Source organism: Lissotriton vulgaris, chromosome 2_1, assembly GCF_964263255.1.
Source record: "Lissotriton vulgaris chromosome 2_1, aLisVul1.2, whole genome shotgun sequence".
Taxonomy (NCBI): domain Eukaryota; kingdom Metazoa; phylum Chordata; class Amphibia; order Caudata; family Salamandridae; genus Lissotriton; species Lissotriton vulgaris.
In genome coordinates this window covers 847,994,614-848,010,356 of record NC_141687.1, presented here as the reverse complement: position 1 = coordinate 848,010,356, position 15,743 = coordinate 847,994,614, and positions in this window count along the sequence as shown.

The following is a 15,743-nucleotide window of genomic DNA, read 5'->3' as shown; positions in this document are numbered from 1 at the left end:
TCGGGGGGATAAGGAGTAGAGTGTTTGTGCTCCTCTGGGTTCTTGACTGCCCGGCCTTCTGGAGTTTGGCAGCCAGGTGAGCGAGTTTCCCTGTGTGCAACACTTTGTGCACGAGGCAAGCGGTTCTGAAGCTGGCACGCATTTCGACAGGGAGCCATTTTAGCTCTTTGAGTGCAGGCGAGATGTGATCATATTTCTTTACTCTGGTGACCATTCTAGCTGCTGAATTCAGAGTTGATCCTAGTGGAGCTAGATGGGATTTTGCTGCCCCTGTGAGGGTTGCAATTCCGTAGTCGTCTGGACAGTACCAGGGATTGTGTGGCTTGTTTGAGGTCACTAAGAGGGTTGAAGGGTTTTATTTTGTTGAGTAGTTTAAGGTTGAGGAATGCGCTTTTTGCAGTGTTCTTGATGTGTTTGTTTATGTCTAGTGTGGGGCCCAGAGTGATTCCAAACGATTTTGCGGAATCAGCTAGGGTGAGGTTATGATTGAGAGCCTTGATGGTTTTTATCCATTCTGTGATTTGGGTGTTCTGCTCTTTGTTAGAGATGAGGAAGATTTCCGTCTTGTCCTGATTTAGTTTTAAGTGGTTGCGTGAGAGCCAGTGCTGGACTTCTCTTTTATCTACTCCAACCGAGGATTAACTCGCTTTCTTTAAAAAACTAAAAAACAAAGAAGGATTTTCACTTTCTATAGATATATTGTCCCCTTAACTCATTATCACATTAAATCTTTCATATTGCGAGGATATTAGTGCTTACTGTTTGAACAAGAACAATGTGGTGATTTGAACCTTTGGCTCAGTGATCCTCAGGGTGCCTCTTCTCAGTTTAAGGAGCTGGTAACATTTTTCATTTAAATTTGTTTCTAACTATTCCACACAAAATAACGCTCATTTATTAGCTCCTATTTTTTTAATATTAATATTGTGAGCTCTATCCCTATAACCTGGTCTGTTCAATTCCCCTTTTTCTTTTATCCTAGTTCTTTATCAGCTAGTAATACCTTCACTTTTAAACGTTCATATCAAAGTGGACAATAGAGAATTAGCTCCGTTGAATCCATTGATGCTCACTTTTCAACAACTATTTGGACAGTTATTATGTACACAGCATCAGTGCTGTTGTTTCCTCCTTTGTTCTATCCTTAGTTGGAACTCTGGAGTTGCTTATCCCGATAAAAGAATGTGTTCCTCCAAGAAAATCTGCATATTAAAATTAGAAATCTGACAAGCTGAAAGACTTATTCCCCTTAGGTCTCAGTATATCCAGAAATAAAAAGATAAGCAAAGCAAACAAAAATATTGCAATAAAATATTTTTTTGAGTTCCTTAGCAAAGGAGCCATTTAAAATAGTTAACAAGCCCCAGGCTCCTGATGCAGAAGAAAATAGTGTTCCTCATTCTGATATTTTTTGTCAAAGTTTGCAAGTGTTTCTCATAACGAAATTATTACTATTAGGGATTCCATTCAAACCAAAGTTACTTCTATGTCGTTTACAGTTGATATTTCAACCACTCATCAATTCTCTTGCAATAAGTTGTCTAATTTTGCTACCATCTCTAAAGACGTTCTTTTAAATTTTGTTTCTAAAAGTCATCCTTCTTGCTCGCCTCCAGGCCCAACACAATAGTTTTGCTCTCTCAGCATTCTGATGGTTGGCAAGTTGCTAATGATTTTTAATTCATCTTTGCTATCGGTTTTGTGTGCTTTTCCCTTTCCTGCTCGCAGAAAATGTCTGCTAATGAGAAATAAGTGCCAGTCCCTAAAAATAGTGCTGGTTCTTATCAGCAACAACCTGCTCAAATTAAGCACTGCTCTTAGGCCTATCTGTTGCCTTTGATACTATTGACCATGTTCTGGTCTGCTCTTTCCTAAATTTGACAGTAAAAATCTCTGGTACTGTTAAAGGCTTGTTAAATTTGCACAGGATGTCATCAGATCATTACCATCCTTCATTTTAGATCCAAACCAAAACCCGTTAAGTATGAAATTCACCTTTTCTGTGTAGTAACACCAGGATTTGTCACGTTTTGCTGGACCATAAATATTTGCAGAGTTTAAAACTCTGTGCACTCTACCCATGCTATCCAGTGGTTAAGTGCCTATGCTTCTCCATGTAACATGGTTGAATCAGCTTGGTCCTAATTAATATATTTAACTTGACTGTAAGTCCCTAGTAGATGGTACAAAATTTACCTAGGGCCTGTAAGTTGAATGCCACTAGTGGACTGTAGCACCTATTGTGCCATACCCTAAAGTGGCAGTGCAAACATGGCTTCAGGCCTAATATTGTAGGCTGAATGCATCAGAGTAAAAACTGCAATTCAACCTGTCAAAACTACTTTTCAAATATAAATATTAATATTACACCTATATAGGCCTTGTAGCTCACAAGGCACGGAGCATGGTATTTAAACGTACGAGATGTAGAAATGTATTATTAACATGTCCTTACAGTGATTAGCAACCAAAAGGTATTTTCACTGTCGCAGGCATAGCTGAGCTATGTAGAACATGCATATGGATAAAAGTACTAATACTTTATCTCGAGAAAGGGACTAGCTAGAAAAGAATTAAACAACCATTTTTTAGTAGTTATTAAAAGTCCAATTCACTGGTGGAGCTGAATGTTTAATTGATATTAAGGAAAAGTAACTTTTAGAAAGGCACCTTTTCCCTGTCTGAAATTCCTTTAGGATAATTTGTGTTGCCTCTCCATCTCCTCCCAGGCAGTAATTAGCCTTAAATACATGTGAATAGGTGTGAATGCTTCCCAGGAGCAAACAATATGCTGGCCAGAATTGGCAGAGTGACTCCTCTGAACCTCACAGAATATGCAGGGGGGAGTTGTGGGCATCATTTTTACACCACAGTTTCAATCCTACTTGAGTGGCAAAACCTGCTTGACAGATCTCTTGGGTTCCCTTATAATACTCGGGACTTACTGAAAAACGGGAGAGAACAGGATGCCAAGACATTTCTTGTGGATCCACTGTATGGCTACTGAAGAACTGTCTATTTGCCATACCCGATTTAAGTCTATGAGTTAATTGTGGGTAGAGTGGCTGCCTCAAACTGGAGTTTAGTTTTATTTGTGGGAGGACATCAGGATTACTGCAGTACACTCCCCACACTCCCCCAGAGCCTGCATTTAGTGTGGCTAAAGACTTTCACCATCTTGAAAATGCCAAAAGTGGGTAGTGTTGACCCCATTGCATAGGGCATGTCTAAGAGCCATTCCCATCCACTAGTTAGCGCCAGGCATAAATGTGGCACCTACATGCACCCCCTTCAGAATACGTCACAGACCCATGGAAGATCAGTAGAGGACTGGACCTGGTGTCTCTGACGTGAGAGGAGCACTGAAGGTCTAGTTCTGTTTTTTTCCTGTGCCCAGATCACAGAAGTGGACTTCAAAGATCCTTCCAAGCTACAGGGATTCAACAAGCTACAAGAGGCCCAGCTGATCAGATCCAACTGTCCTGAACCCTGTCTTTTACCTTTGCCTGACACCTTGTAAGTCTCTAAGTTCCTCGCCTGAGCTTTTGGGGTAGCTTTAGAAGTGTACTCCTGGGGTGGGTTGACACTTAAAGGACTTAGTTACTGACATATATTGTGGTTCGGGCTGTCCTACTCCACGGCAAATGAGTATTTTACCCTGTAGCCCTGGAAGAGATCTCGGCTCCCAAACATAAATGCCCGTCATGCCGGCAGACATTCAATGCAATGACGGGAACCACCGTTAAGGGGGTTCCTATCAACGTGACCCGAAGATTCTGAACAGATAGGAGAAGAACGCCCAGTGCTATTACAACAGCGAGGATGGCCTTTTCTCTGTTGGCCATTGGAGGGGTCTAACCATGGTGGAGAAAAAGTATTCTCCATCATGGTTACAATACTTTTAAATCTTGCAGTAATACCATTATGTAGGCGGGAAGGGTACTTCATTTTTGTTGCACTGGAGTAACCTTCCACCAACATATAAATCAGGCCCTAAGTCACAAGGCAAAATCTCTACCAGGATAACCTGGTTGGTATATCTCACCTACATTCCATCACATCAAATTGAACCTAGATCCCAGTCTACCGTGACCATTGACCCATTGACTTCTATTGGTGTTTTGTGCTTTTTAGCGCTTTCCACTTAAAACTTTAAAAAATCATATATCTTGTTCCCCTTGTTGGTTCTTAATATTTGGGTGTCATTTTGTTTATCAAATTGTACTCTTTTGCTCTAATTCTGTTTAAGATTTTTATTGGTTTGTATTTTGTCTTAATTACTGTTTGGGTACTGCATAAACACTTTACACATTGCCCTAAGTTAAGCCTATCTGCTCTCTGCTACCAGTGGCTGAGCTTAGGTTAATGAAGTGACTTTGCGGTTCACCCTGACAAGGGCTGTGATTATTCCATGAGGTGAGCAGTCACCCATTCCAAATAATAATTCAATTTCTTATGCTTTAGATATCTTGTCCCTCAGGGCTCTATTCTTTCTCCCCTGTGGTTTAGTATGTATTATCTCCCTCTCACCCAAGTGTTGCCCTGTGTTGACAAAAACGTATGTTTTTATAGGTATTACAAAAACACACAGCGTTCAGCAGGGCCCGGTGCTGACTTCAGTCTTCCTCAATGTCCCTTACCCTTCACGTGTTTCCCTATTGGAAGGTTCAAAACTTTTTGAAGTCCAAGCCATCCAAAACAGAATTGCTAATTCTTCTTTATACTTTATCGGTCTCTGTCAGATTTTTTGGCCTACAGTTTTTGACCCCTCTCTGCCCTGCCTCCTCTAATTCATAATCTGAGCATTCGCTTAGACTCCGGGGGGAGATTTACTAAAATATCACGCAACGCAGAGCAGCCACCCATGAGGCTGCGCTGTGTTGCGTGACAGGAAGTAAGCAGGAGAGCGCCATATCTTAAGAGATATGGCTCTCTCCTCGCCTTTTCCTTGCACCGGCGCTGATTACAGATGCCATGCGCCACGCACACACCTTAGCTCCATAACGCTAGGGTGTGTGTGTGAGTCTAGCATAGGTTTTGTACAGGAAGGGTACCCTTTCTGTGCAAAATAGCATGGCTAGACACGAGGGAAAGCTTCTCCCACTTTGTATGCGTGCTGCACAGTGCAGCACGCATGCAAAGTTGGAAAAAGAAGGAAAAATTAAAGGATTTCTCCTTCCGTGCGCCTTCTTGAAATGGGCGCCTTTTCTCACACTAAACCTAATCTTCTATTATTTAGTCAATTTGGTTTAGCCTGAGAAACCTTGGGTTGTTGCATGGGAAGGCCCATGCACCACCCTTGGCACAACCCCATGGCGCAAAGTAATGTGAAGAAGAGCTATGCGCTGCTTTGTGTTACTTTTGTGTTATTTCGAGCGCTAAACAAATTTAGCGCTGGAGGGTAAATAGGGAAAAAAGATTTTGCGACAATTTGCGTCACTTTTGTGACACAAAGATGGTGTAAAATCTTAGCAAATCTCCCCCTAGATATCTCTTGTCCCCATGTAGCCAAAGTGACCAGTTCTTGTATTTTTGAACCCAAAGTACTTTGTAAAATAATTTCTTTGCTTGATTAGAGATTCCATGTTCCATTTATCAACTCTGTGGTACTAACCTGATTGGGTTCTGATAATTGCATTTATTTATCTGCTACTGTCATATTAATTACACAACTTAAAATGATTCAGAATGCACCTGCAGGCTTGGTTGGGGATCTACCTACAGTTATTACAAAGAACTCCATTGGCTTCCGGTAGGGAATAAAATTCATTTTAAAGACCTGATGTTAGTCGATAAAGCCATGTCCCGATGCTCTCCGGACTTTGTCTGATAAATTAGATGCCAAAAATGTATTTTGTACTAAGAACAAATAAAAAATGTCTTCTCACAGAACCAAATTGGTTTCCTTTGTGGACTGAGCTCTTTCTGTTACTGCAGCCAGGATGTGCAGTCTTATGTCCCTCGCTTTACGGTCTCAACTGTCATTGCTTCATTTGAGGGTATTGCTTAAAACATAGGGGCATATTACCAAGCAATAGCAATAATTATCGCTATTGCTTGGTTAGAGACAAATATTTACCGCTGAGCTGCGGCGATTTTTATCGCAGATAAACCTTGGTATTACCAAGGTTTATCGCAAATGCGATAAAAATCGGCCGCAATGCATGAATATCGCTGAAAAGTCAGCGATATTCATGCATTACCGAGCTAATGCTCTTAGCCATGTTATCCACCTCCCATTGGATAACATGGCTAAGAACTGCTCAGGGCAGGTGTTAGCTTTTGGAGATATTCGCGCTTAGCGTGAATATCTCCAAAAGTTGGTAATAGGAGATAGTGATGTTAGCGACTGTTTCCAGTCGCTAACATCTTGGCATGCCCACTTTGCATGTCATTAGTGTTAAATATCACTGACATGCAAAGTGGGACCCAAGATGGTCACTATCTCCTACTAGCTGTCGCTAACTGGTGTTAGCGACAGCTAGGTAATAGGGAGATAATTTTATCTCCGCTTTCTTGTCTTTTAAAGACAAAAAAGCGGAGATAAACCCCCTTGATAATATGCCCCATAACTATTTATTCTTCATTCTTCAGTCTCATTTCACCAATTCATCCGGACTGGTTATTCTAGCGCGGAGAAACACTTTGAACTTGTGTTCTATAAATACCCATAGGTATCACTGACAGAAAGTGCTATTGTCCACATGAACAGATCTAATCATTTTGAAGCAGCTGGAATTTTTCAATTTAGTCCCTATTAAGGGAATGTTTCGGCATAATTTAATTTAGTTAGATCGTGTATCCAATTAAGTCAACTGCTACAGTGCATAACCCATTCCGGATTCTTTGCCCACACAGCACTGCTCAAAACTGTAGGCATTTTCAATTAAAATTCAATGGAGGCCAGGCCAAAGGGGCACCTATCTGCTAAAGTGATCTATGGCAGTGAGTGGTAACCCCAGTGAGCTAATCAGTAACTACAAGGCACAGCCAGCATTTATGTATTCTGAGACAGAGCACAGATCTAGGTCTCGTATAAATGACAATATATGCTATAAAACAATAAAATATTACAATAAAAACCTAACATGTGCATGTGTTCATTCAGGAGCTCTCGATACAAATGTTTTGGGACGCCCCAGGGATGCTTTGATCCCGAAATAAACATATTGTCCATTTTGAGCGTGTGTGTGTGTGTGTGTGTTAGGCTACGAAGATTTAGCAGAAATGCCTTTTTCAAAATTAGATTATTAAAAATAAAAGTATTAGGCATTACGAAGTTTACAAGTCTTTCAAAAACGCTCAATGCTGGTCAAAGTGAAAAAAGAAAGACAAACATCCCTGGGAATAATCACTTTAAGAAACGCATGGTTCATTTTTAAACAGGGCAGTATTGGACATGGGTTTTGAAATAGGATAATCACAAAATCTGATATGAAGCCTGCTGACATACTTTGGGATGGATCCAAAGTTGTTGATAATCCAGTCAATTCAGAGGGTCAAGCCCCTATGCAAAAAGGGTAACAAAAAACAGAAATAGTGGGCACTATATAAATGCAATTACAATTACACAAATACTGCACTAAGTATAAGATACTATATATTTAAAAGTGTTTATTTTAACAATCTCATCCTGTAGCTTAGTACATGGGTAATGTTAAAACAGCACTAATCAATGCCACTAGCAGCGCGAATAATATGAATAGTCCTAGGATGCTTTATGCCGGTCCAGGGAAGACATGGCTTGGCAGTTTGGGCTGGACAGTTCCCATGAGGTACAGGGTCAAGACTGATTTGCATATGGCCATGTCTGAAATGGGGTCACGTGGTGAGCATATTAACGATGGATTAAACCGAGATCTGTGACTGGGGGTGAATGTTTTGCCAATGTGCAACATTCTGTTCATCGCCTTGTGTGTTTAGCTAATATCAATTTATCACATGGGTGTCCACTGTAGAGCCAAAAGGCCTGTATCCATTCCAGATTTTCAGGCTCACAACTGACTATGTAAATGACGTACACTGAGATTAAGTGAATGCAATATTTTGGTAAGTGGAAAACCAGAATATTTGGCATGTATTCAGCCCGGCATGTATCTGACCCTCCTAGGCATATATTAGACACCCCTGTTTTATCACATTTGTTAGACAGTTTTATGTAAATTCTCAGTTTGGATACACCATCACTATGCCTACTTTTAAAATACCCAGCTACCCAGTGATGGGGAAATACTGGCACCCTCCCAGGAGCATATCATGAATGAAACTCACCAGACATAGCAGGGTTGCTCAGAAACAGAGTGAAATGTATTTATTGGTACCAAAAGCATTTTTATTGCTAATTAGCAAGAAAGAAGTTAGATCTGCCACCTTAGGGGCTCTCAGACCGCTTCTTCCCAGAGTGACAAGTTTCTAGGTCTTATATACTGTATGAAGTGCCATTTCAGCTGAACTAGAATAAGGCACCAAGCCAAATATGGCTGACATGGATGTGCAAAGTCTGCACCATGCAAAACAGCCAGATATGGGCAGACCAGAAAGGCAGGCTCTGCACTGTGTAACATTTGCATATCATGTAGTCAAGACAAGCAAGGTGACCTGTAAGGGTGTACAGAATAGCTTGTTGAAGCTTGTCCAGTCAAGGTCAGATAGGAAGCCATTTTGAGCTCCAGGCCTCATGTTAATGTGATCTTATATAATCATGAACTCTTTGGAAGTACATACAAAAGAATTTATATGGATATTCATCTATATTTTGTCACACCCAGTACGGCTTGATCCAGATGATTTCCAATTGAACACATTTTGCTGCAGTAGGGTTTGCTTTATTCAACTCAAAATATGTTTTACATTCTGCAATTTCTACAAGAACTAGATCTTCTTCAGATCCCTCTAGCCAACAAGCTTGTCGTCACCTTTGCAGAATGCGTGTTACAAACTGGGCAATGGGTTGGCTCGCAATCCAAACTATGGCTCGTCTTCTCAATCGTGAAAGTATTTATAGTGGTGAAACAGCTTTTACAATGAACCCATTACCACACATTACCTTTACCACGCATCCTTAACAACACTTAAGTCTTTACCACACATATCTAACAATTTTACAACTGTGATTCTTACCAGCGGTGGACCTTAATAAATCTGTACATGAGTCCTTCCTCAATGTTTATTTAAAACCGCTAAGCACTTGCCATTCAATATTAGCATATGATTAAGACCCGGACGGGTCGAAACGCGTCATGCTATGCTGCGGTCTGCCTGCTATGAATAAAAGAAGTTGCTACAAACCATTCTTGTTTGGAGGGCTTCCTTCTTTCTCAGTGAATTTGCTCTTGAGGCATACATTTAACGTTGACATCGCTATTAAGCCACGACCCGCCAGGATGGGCGTCCATTATCGCCAAGGCTCGTTTGGATTATTTAAGACTGGATGCCCGCCGGCTGAGCTCGTTATGTTACGGAGGATATGGCTGAGATGGTGCCACTGCTCGCAGTGGGCTCATGCCACTGTTACAGCAGGAGGCCTGCCTGCTGATTATTTGTGATTTAATTTGAAAACAGCCAGGGATTGCAGAAGTATTCACTCTGGCACTTCGAGAATGAGGAAAGCATCGCAAAGTCGCAATAAGCAGGTACTGACTTTTAAATCAAAGCTATGATCACATGATGATGAGTGCTTTGTTAATAAATTCGATACAACTGTTGCTGTTCCAGCCTACAAGGAACCTAACCATATGAGGCATCAAAAGGGCATTGTTCTTCCAGTTTCATAACTAAGCATATAAAGAGGACATACTATAAGGAAGACTCCATGAAACCAATTTACAAATGCAAGGCATTGTGGACATTGTAGTCCTGTGAACTTGGGGATATCAAAATCATTTATCAATGCATTAGCGGGATATTGATAGATTAAGGACTATAAAGAATGTCATATGATCTCCGAACAATTTAACAACTGTGATTCTTACCAGCAGTGTACCTTTAATAATCTGTACATGAGTCCTTCCTCAATGTTTGACATTGTAGTGTATTTAAAACCACTAGGACGTGCCATTCAATATTTGCATATGAATAAAAGAAGTTGCTACAAACTATTCTCGTTTGGAGGGCTTGCTTCTCATGCTGTGAATATGAGTGAGTCTCTTGATGCATACATTTACCGGTGATGTCGCTATCAAGCCCCGACCTGCCAGGATGGATTACTATATATATATATATATATATATATATATATATATATATATATATATATATATATATATATATATATATTCACTGAAAAACCATAGGTTTCACACCAGTTATAGTTAGAAATTAGCATTTAAAAAACCTATTAAATTCACTGAAAAAACCATAGGTTTCACACCAGTTATAGTTTCCTGGAAATTTTACTGACATAAAACCATTGAAATTCCCACGTTATAGTTAGTTGGACTCACTATAACTTGCGCGTGTAATGCACTGCTGATGACATCACATATTACATCACTCATGACATGGTCAGTGACATCACTCATGACATCACTGATGACACCATCCAGTGAATGTGTGTCTTTCTGAAAAATAAATATGTTTTATATATGTATTTGTAAAGGACGATGGAAGAATAAATGGTTAAATAAGTGTGTAAATGGATGTTGTTTTTTAAAATAATTGATTGTTTAACTGGCTTATTAAGTGTATCATAGTGAATACATATATTAGTGAGTGTTGTTTAAATATTTAAATGTTTGTATCAGTGTTTCACTTTGTGTATAAGTGGCTGCATGGATTGGTGAGTAGCTACATGTGTGTGTATATGGGTTATTAGATGTTTGTTTAGTATCTTTATAATTGTCTGTTTGATTTGGTGGGGGTGTTTCTTAGCACATAGATGCATCAATGACTGGCTCACTGTTTGTATGTGTTTTGAAGACAGCATATGTGCCGGACTGTATGGGTGAATGAGTGTGTATATGTATGTGTTAGTAAGTGAATGACTGTCTCACTAGTGTGTTTTATCAGTAACTACATATGTTTTAATCTAGTATATGTGAGTATTGATGTATATAAGTGAGTATATGTGAGAGTGAGAGATTGAAAGAGTTCTTGTTTTAAAAAGTATGTGTTTCTATAAGTGATTCTTTAAGAGAGTAAGTATGTGTAAGTTTCTTTAGAAGTAAGGTGGTAGTGTGTGTATAGCTGTATATGCAAAAAAATGGATGTTGAATAGTTTATTTGCATGTGTGAGTATGTGTGTGAGCAACTTTTGGAAGACTGTCGGTGTGTTAACGGATGTAAAGGTGTCTCACTACACATGATAAGTGAGTATATGTATGAATGCCTATATAGAACTGTTGGTGAATGAGTGGATGTGTATATAAATGGTGGAATTACTGAATTGGTTGTTGTAACTGGTATAGGTATCTCCACTTTTTTGTAAATGTTAGTTTCTATTTTTGAATATGTGTTTCAAGGGTTACTTTACAGTGAAAGGAGGTCAGTCACTCTGTCACAAGGATGGTGTCATCAGTGATGTCATGAGTGATGTCACTGACCATGTCATGAGTGATGTAAGGTGTGATGTCATCAGCAGTGCATTACACGCGCAAGTTATAGTGAGTCCAACTAACTATAACGTGGGAATTTCAATGGTTTTATGTCAGTAAAATTTCCAGGAAACTATAACTGGTGTGAAACCTATGTTTTTTTCAGTGAATTTCATAGGTTTTTTAAATACTAATTCCTAACTATAACTGGTGTGAAACCTATGGTTTTTTCAGTGAATTTCATAGTTTTTTTATGCTAATTCCTAACTATAAGTCTCACTTTATAAGTAAGACTGTTAGCGCTCTAGTTGTTCTTTAGAACACTCTGGTACATTCTGTCATTGGGCTACAGTTGGGCTACATCTGGCTGATATTTGGGCTACATTAGCTTTTTTTGTGTCTGGTGGCCATCTTTGGGCTACATTGGGCTACATTGGGCTACATTTGGGCTACATTTGGGCTCTAACATATATATAGCCCAATGTAGCACAATATATATTTTTTTCAAAGGTAATTTTCGTAAAAACCACTTGAGAATAGCAAAGGCACATTGGGCTACCAGTCCCTACTATTTTTCCCAATTTATTATTTTTTATTTATATTTTTGCTATGAAGTGCTCCCGGTGCGCGCCCCGGGGAGCGCCCCGAAAAGCATACTTTTATAAAGCGCCCCGGGGCGCGCACCGGGGAGCGTCCCGGGGAGCGTCCCGCAAGCGCCATTATCGCGAACGAAAACACGATCGTGACTTATCGCGTAGCCGCGTCCGCGTGATACGCACGGCGTAAGCGCACCCGGAAGCACTCGAGCGAATACGATCGCGCAACGTAAACATCCGACGCGCTTACGCGACGCGCCCCGGGGCGCGCCGCGTAAGCGCGTCGGGTCATGTGACCTGAAAATAACACTTTTTATTGGTTCATAACAGTTTTGGTTTCATAATGATGAAGCCCCTGGTCATGTGACCTGAAAATAACACTTTTCATTGGTTCAATAATTTTTTTTTTCTAAATTTTGAGAAACCCACCCATTTCTCTCACAATTGATTTGCACTTGGAGAGAGCAAGAGTTGTTTTGTGAATTATCTACTCATAATTTTCCTGATCTACAGCAATGGCTGCAAGGGAGTCATCCAGCAGTGGTTTTTTGCAAGAGGACCCTCCTCACCAGAAAAAAAAGAACCACTTCATCCGGAAATTTTATGACATCCCTGAAGGACAAAAAAAAGTTATTGCAAGTAAAGTAACTTGTAAAATATGTGGCAGTATTTTATCCAGAGGCAATCCTCAAAAAAATATAGCTTTGGAAATGCCAATTTAATTAGGCATGTCAAAAGAAGACACCCAAAAAATTATTCCAGGGAGAGTGTCAGGGAGCTGGCACGGAATTTACCAAGAGATGGGGGCAGCACCTCCACTGGTGGAGCAACACCTTCAAGAACAACACGTGCAAGAATGGTCCCTAACGTGCAGCCGGTCTTTGCAGGCATAACATTTTTATGCGTGGACTGTGACGAACTATTCTGTTATGGGGAGCAGAGCGTTGAACTCATTGCAATAAAGAGACAGGAACACCAATGCTCTCCCCGTCCCTAAATTTTCTCATTTTTTTGCTCCTGTTGAGCAGTTTTTGAATCCCTGTTTTTGTTTTTCCCCTGAAAAAAATCCAAAAAAATATAAAATCGTTTTAAAAAGTATACAAAAATATAAAACAACAAAAACAAAAAAAGTTCTTTTCAGAACTACCTCCAATTTATAAAAAAAAGCTATTTTTTTTTAAAGTGTCATTCTTTTTTCTCCATGGTACGCTCCCCGGTCCGCTCCCCGGTGCGCGTACCAGGCGCTCCCCCCGCGCAAATCAAAAAAAAAATTTGTTTTGCTTCGTGGGGCCCTTTTATGGCCCCCACAACAAACCTAGGAGGTCAGGGGGGGTGTACCCTGCCCCCTTTTGCTCATTTCCCCCTTTGATTTTTACCACCCAATCCTACTGAGGCACAAGATGGCGGCCGCTGCGGACTGTTTCGAATGCTTACAGACACCCGAGAGCCAATCAGCTTTTCGTACGCAAGTCGCGTGGCATGCTTGAAGCGCTCCCCGGTGCACGTACCGGGGCGCGGCTCTAGATATATATATATTTTTGAACCTAAATTACTCAAAATCCACTGGAGCACATATCTTGAGACATAGCAAAGGCACATCGGGCTACCAGTCCCTACAATTTTGCCAAGTTTGGTGGAAATCCATTCAGCTGTTCGGGCTAAAAGTGAAATCGACCGCCCTATGGAAATTACCATGGGGAAAACGCGTTTTGGGACCCCCCTTTTATCTCGGTCCCCACTTGACGAATCCCCCCCAAACTTTCAGGGAAGGACTGGAACGCCGCAAGGCCATTTTGAGGAAATTTTCAGGCAGATTCGTCAACTGGCGCCAAAGTTATTCCAAATAGAATTTTGAGATTTAACATTGAAAAAAATTCTAACTATAACTACCTACTGGCGACCGCCAGTAGGTAATATATATATCTATACTACTATTATAAAGAGAGAACAGAAACCTTTTGGCAAGGTAAACTCAGGAACCACAGCGCAAATCTAAACACCCAATACATTGTTGTAATCCTCAGGGTGTGCAGATGGACATAGGCTGCATACAATATAAAAAAAACGTAAATTAAAAAATTAAACTTTAAAAACAAAGCAGTCCCCTAAAAGTAGCACCGGCCGCAACGTAGCGCTGGTGGCAACCCAGCGATGTCCGCAACGTGCGTGATGATGACAGGCGGGGAGGAGCGGTGATGAGCAGCGAGGAGTGGCGGTGAAGTCCAGAGCGCGGGGAAGAGCTCAGGTAAGGCAAAGGCGGAAGGCGGGAGGCGGTCTGGGCAATGTCGGGGCGGGCGGGGTAAGGCAAAGGCGAGGCGGGAGGCAGGCGGGCAGGAGGCGGGAGGCGGTCTGGGCAATGCCAGGGCGGGCGGGGGCCGGGGCGGGAGTGCAACCAAGCCTGAAATGTTGCCCCCAGCCCCCTTCTGCCCCGGGCAACGCTGCCGCAATCCGGAAATACTGCCCCCAGCCCCCTTTTGCCCCAGGCAATGCTGGGGCGGGCTGCTAGTATATATATATATAAATATATATATACATATATATATATAAATATACATACATACATATATACATGTTCACTGAAACAAATAAAGGTTACAGGGACATTCTAGTTAGGAAATAGAATTTAAAAAACCTTAGAAATTAGCTGAATAAAAAGTTATAGGGATGTCATAGTTAGGCTCAGATTATACACACACAAAATCATAGAAATTCAGCATTTATAGTTAATATAACTTACACCACCACAATGCGCTTCTTATGACCTCATATATTACATCGGTGATGACATGATCAGTGACTTCACTGATGACATCTCAAGTGACATTACTGATGACATCATCCAGTGATTGTGAATGTTTTCTAAACATTTATGAGTGTAAAATATATCTTCTAATATACTAAAAAAGATAATTAATGTACTTTGTGTAGTACTAATGAGTGATGTAATTTGTAACATATATTATGTGAGTGTCTGTGTGTATATGTGTGTGAGTGGGTGAATGAGTGGCTGTGTGAGTCACTGTATGAGTGGTTGGTTGTTTGTGTGAGTGGCTGTCTGGGTTACTGAGTGGCTGTGTAGATGGCTGTGTGGGTGAGTCAGTGACTGTTTGGTTAACTGGGTAGGTGTATGAGTGCCTCTATGGGTGAGTGAGTGAGCATGTAAGTGCTTGTATGGATGTGTGAATTGGTATTAAGTGGTAGTGTGAGTGGGTTTATTGAGAGGCTGTATGGGGAGTTAATGGGTGTAAGTAGCAGTATAGGTGAGTGAGTGGCTGTATGAGGGACTATATGGATAAGTGAGTGGCTGTGTGACTAGGTGCATGGATAAGTGAGTGGCTATGTGAGATACTGCATGGGTGAGCGAGTGTGTGACTGGCTCTATGGGTGTGTGAGTGGGTGTTTGAGTGGTTGTATGGGGGTTGTGTAAGTGAGTGTGTGAGGGGATGTGTAAATTGTTCTTGTGTTAGTGGTTCTGTGGAGGATGTCATCACTGATGTCATCAGCGATGTCATTTGACATGTCATCAGTGATGTCACTGACTATGTCATGAGTGATGTAATATGTGAGGTCACAAGCAATGCATTGTATGGGCGTAAGTTATAGTTAGATCAGGTGA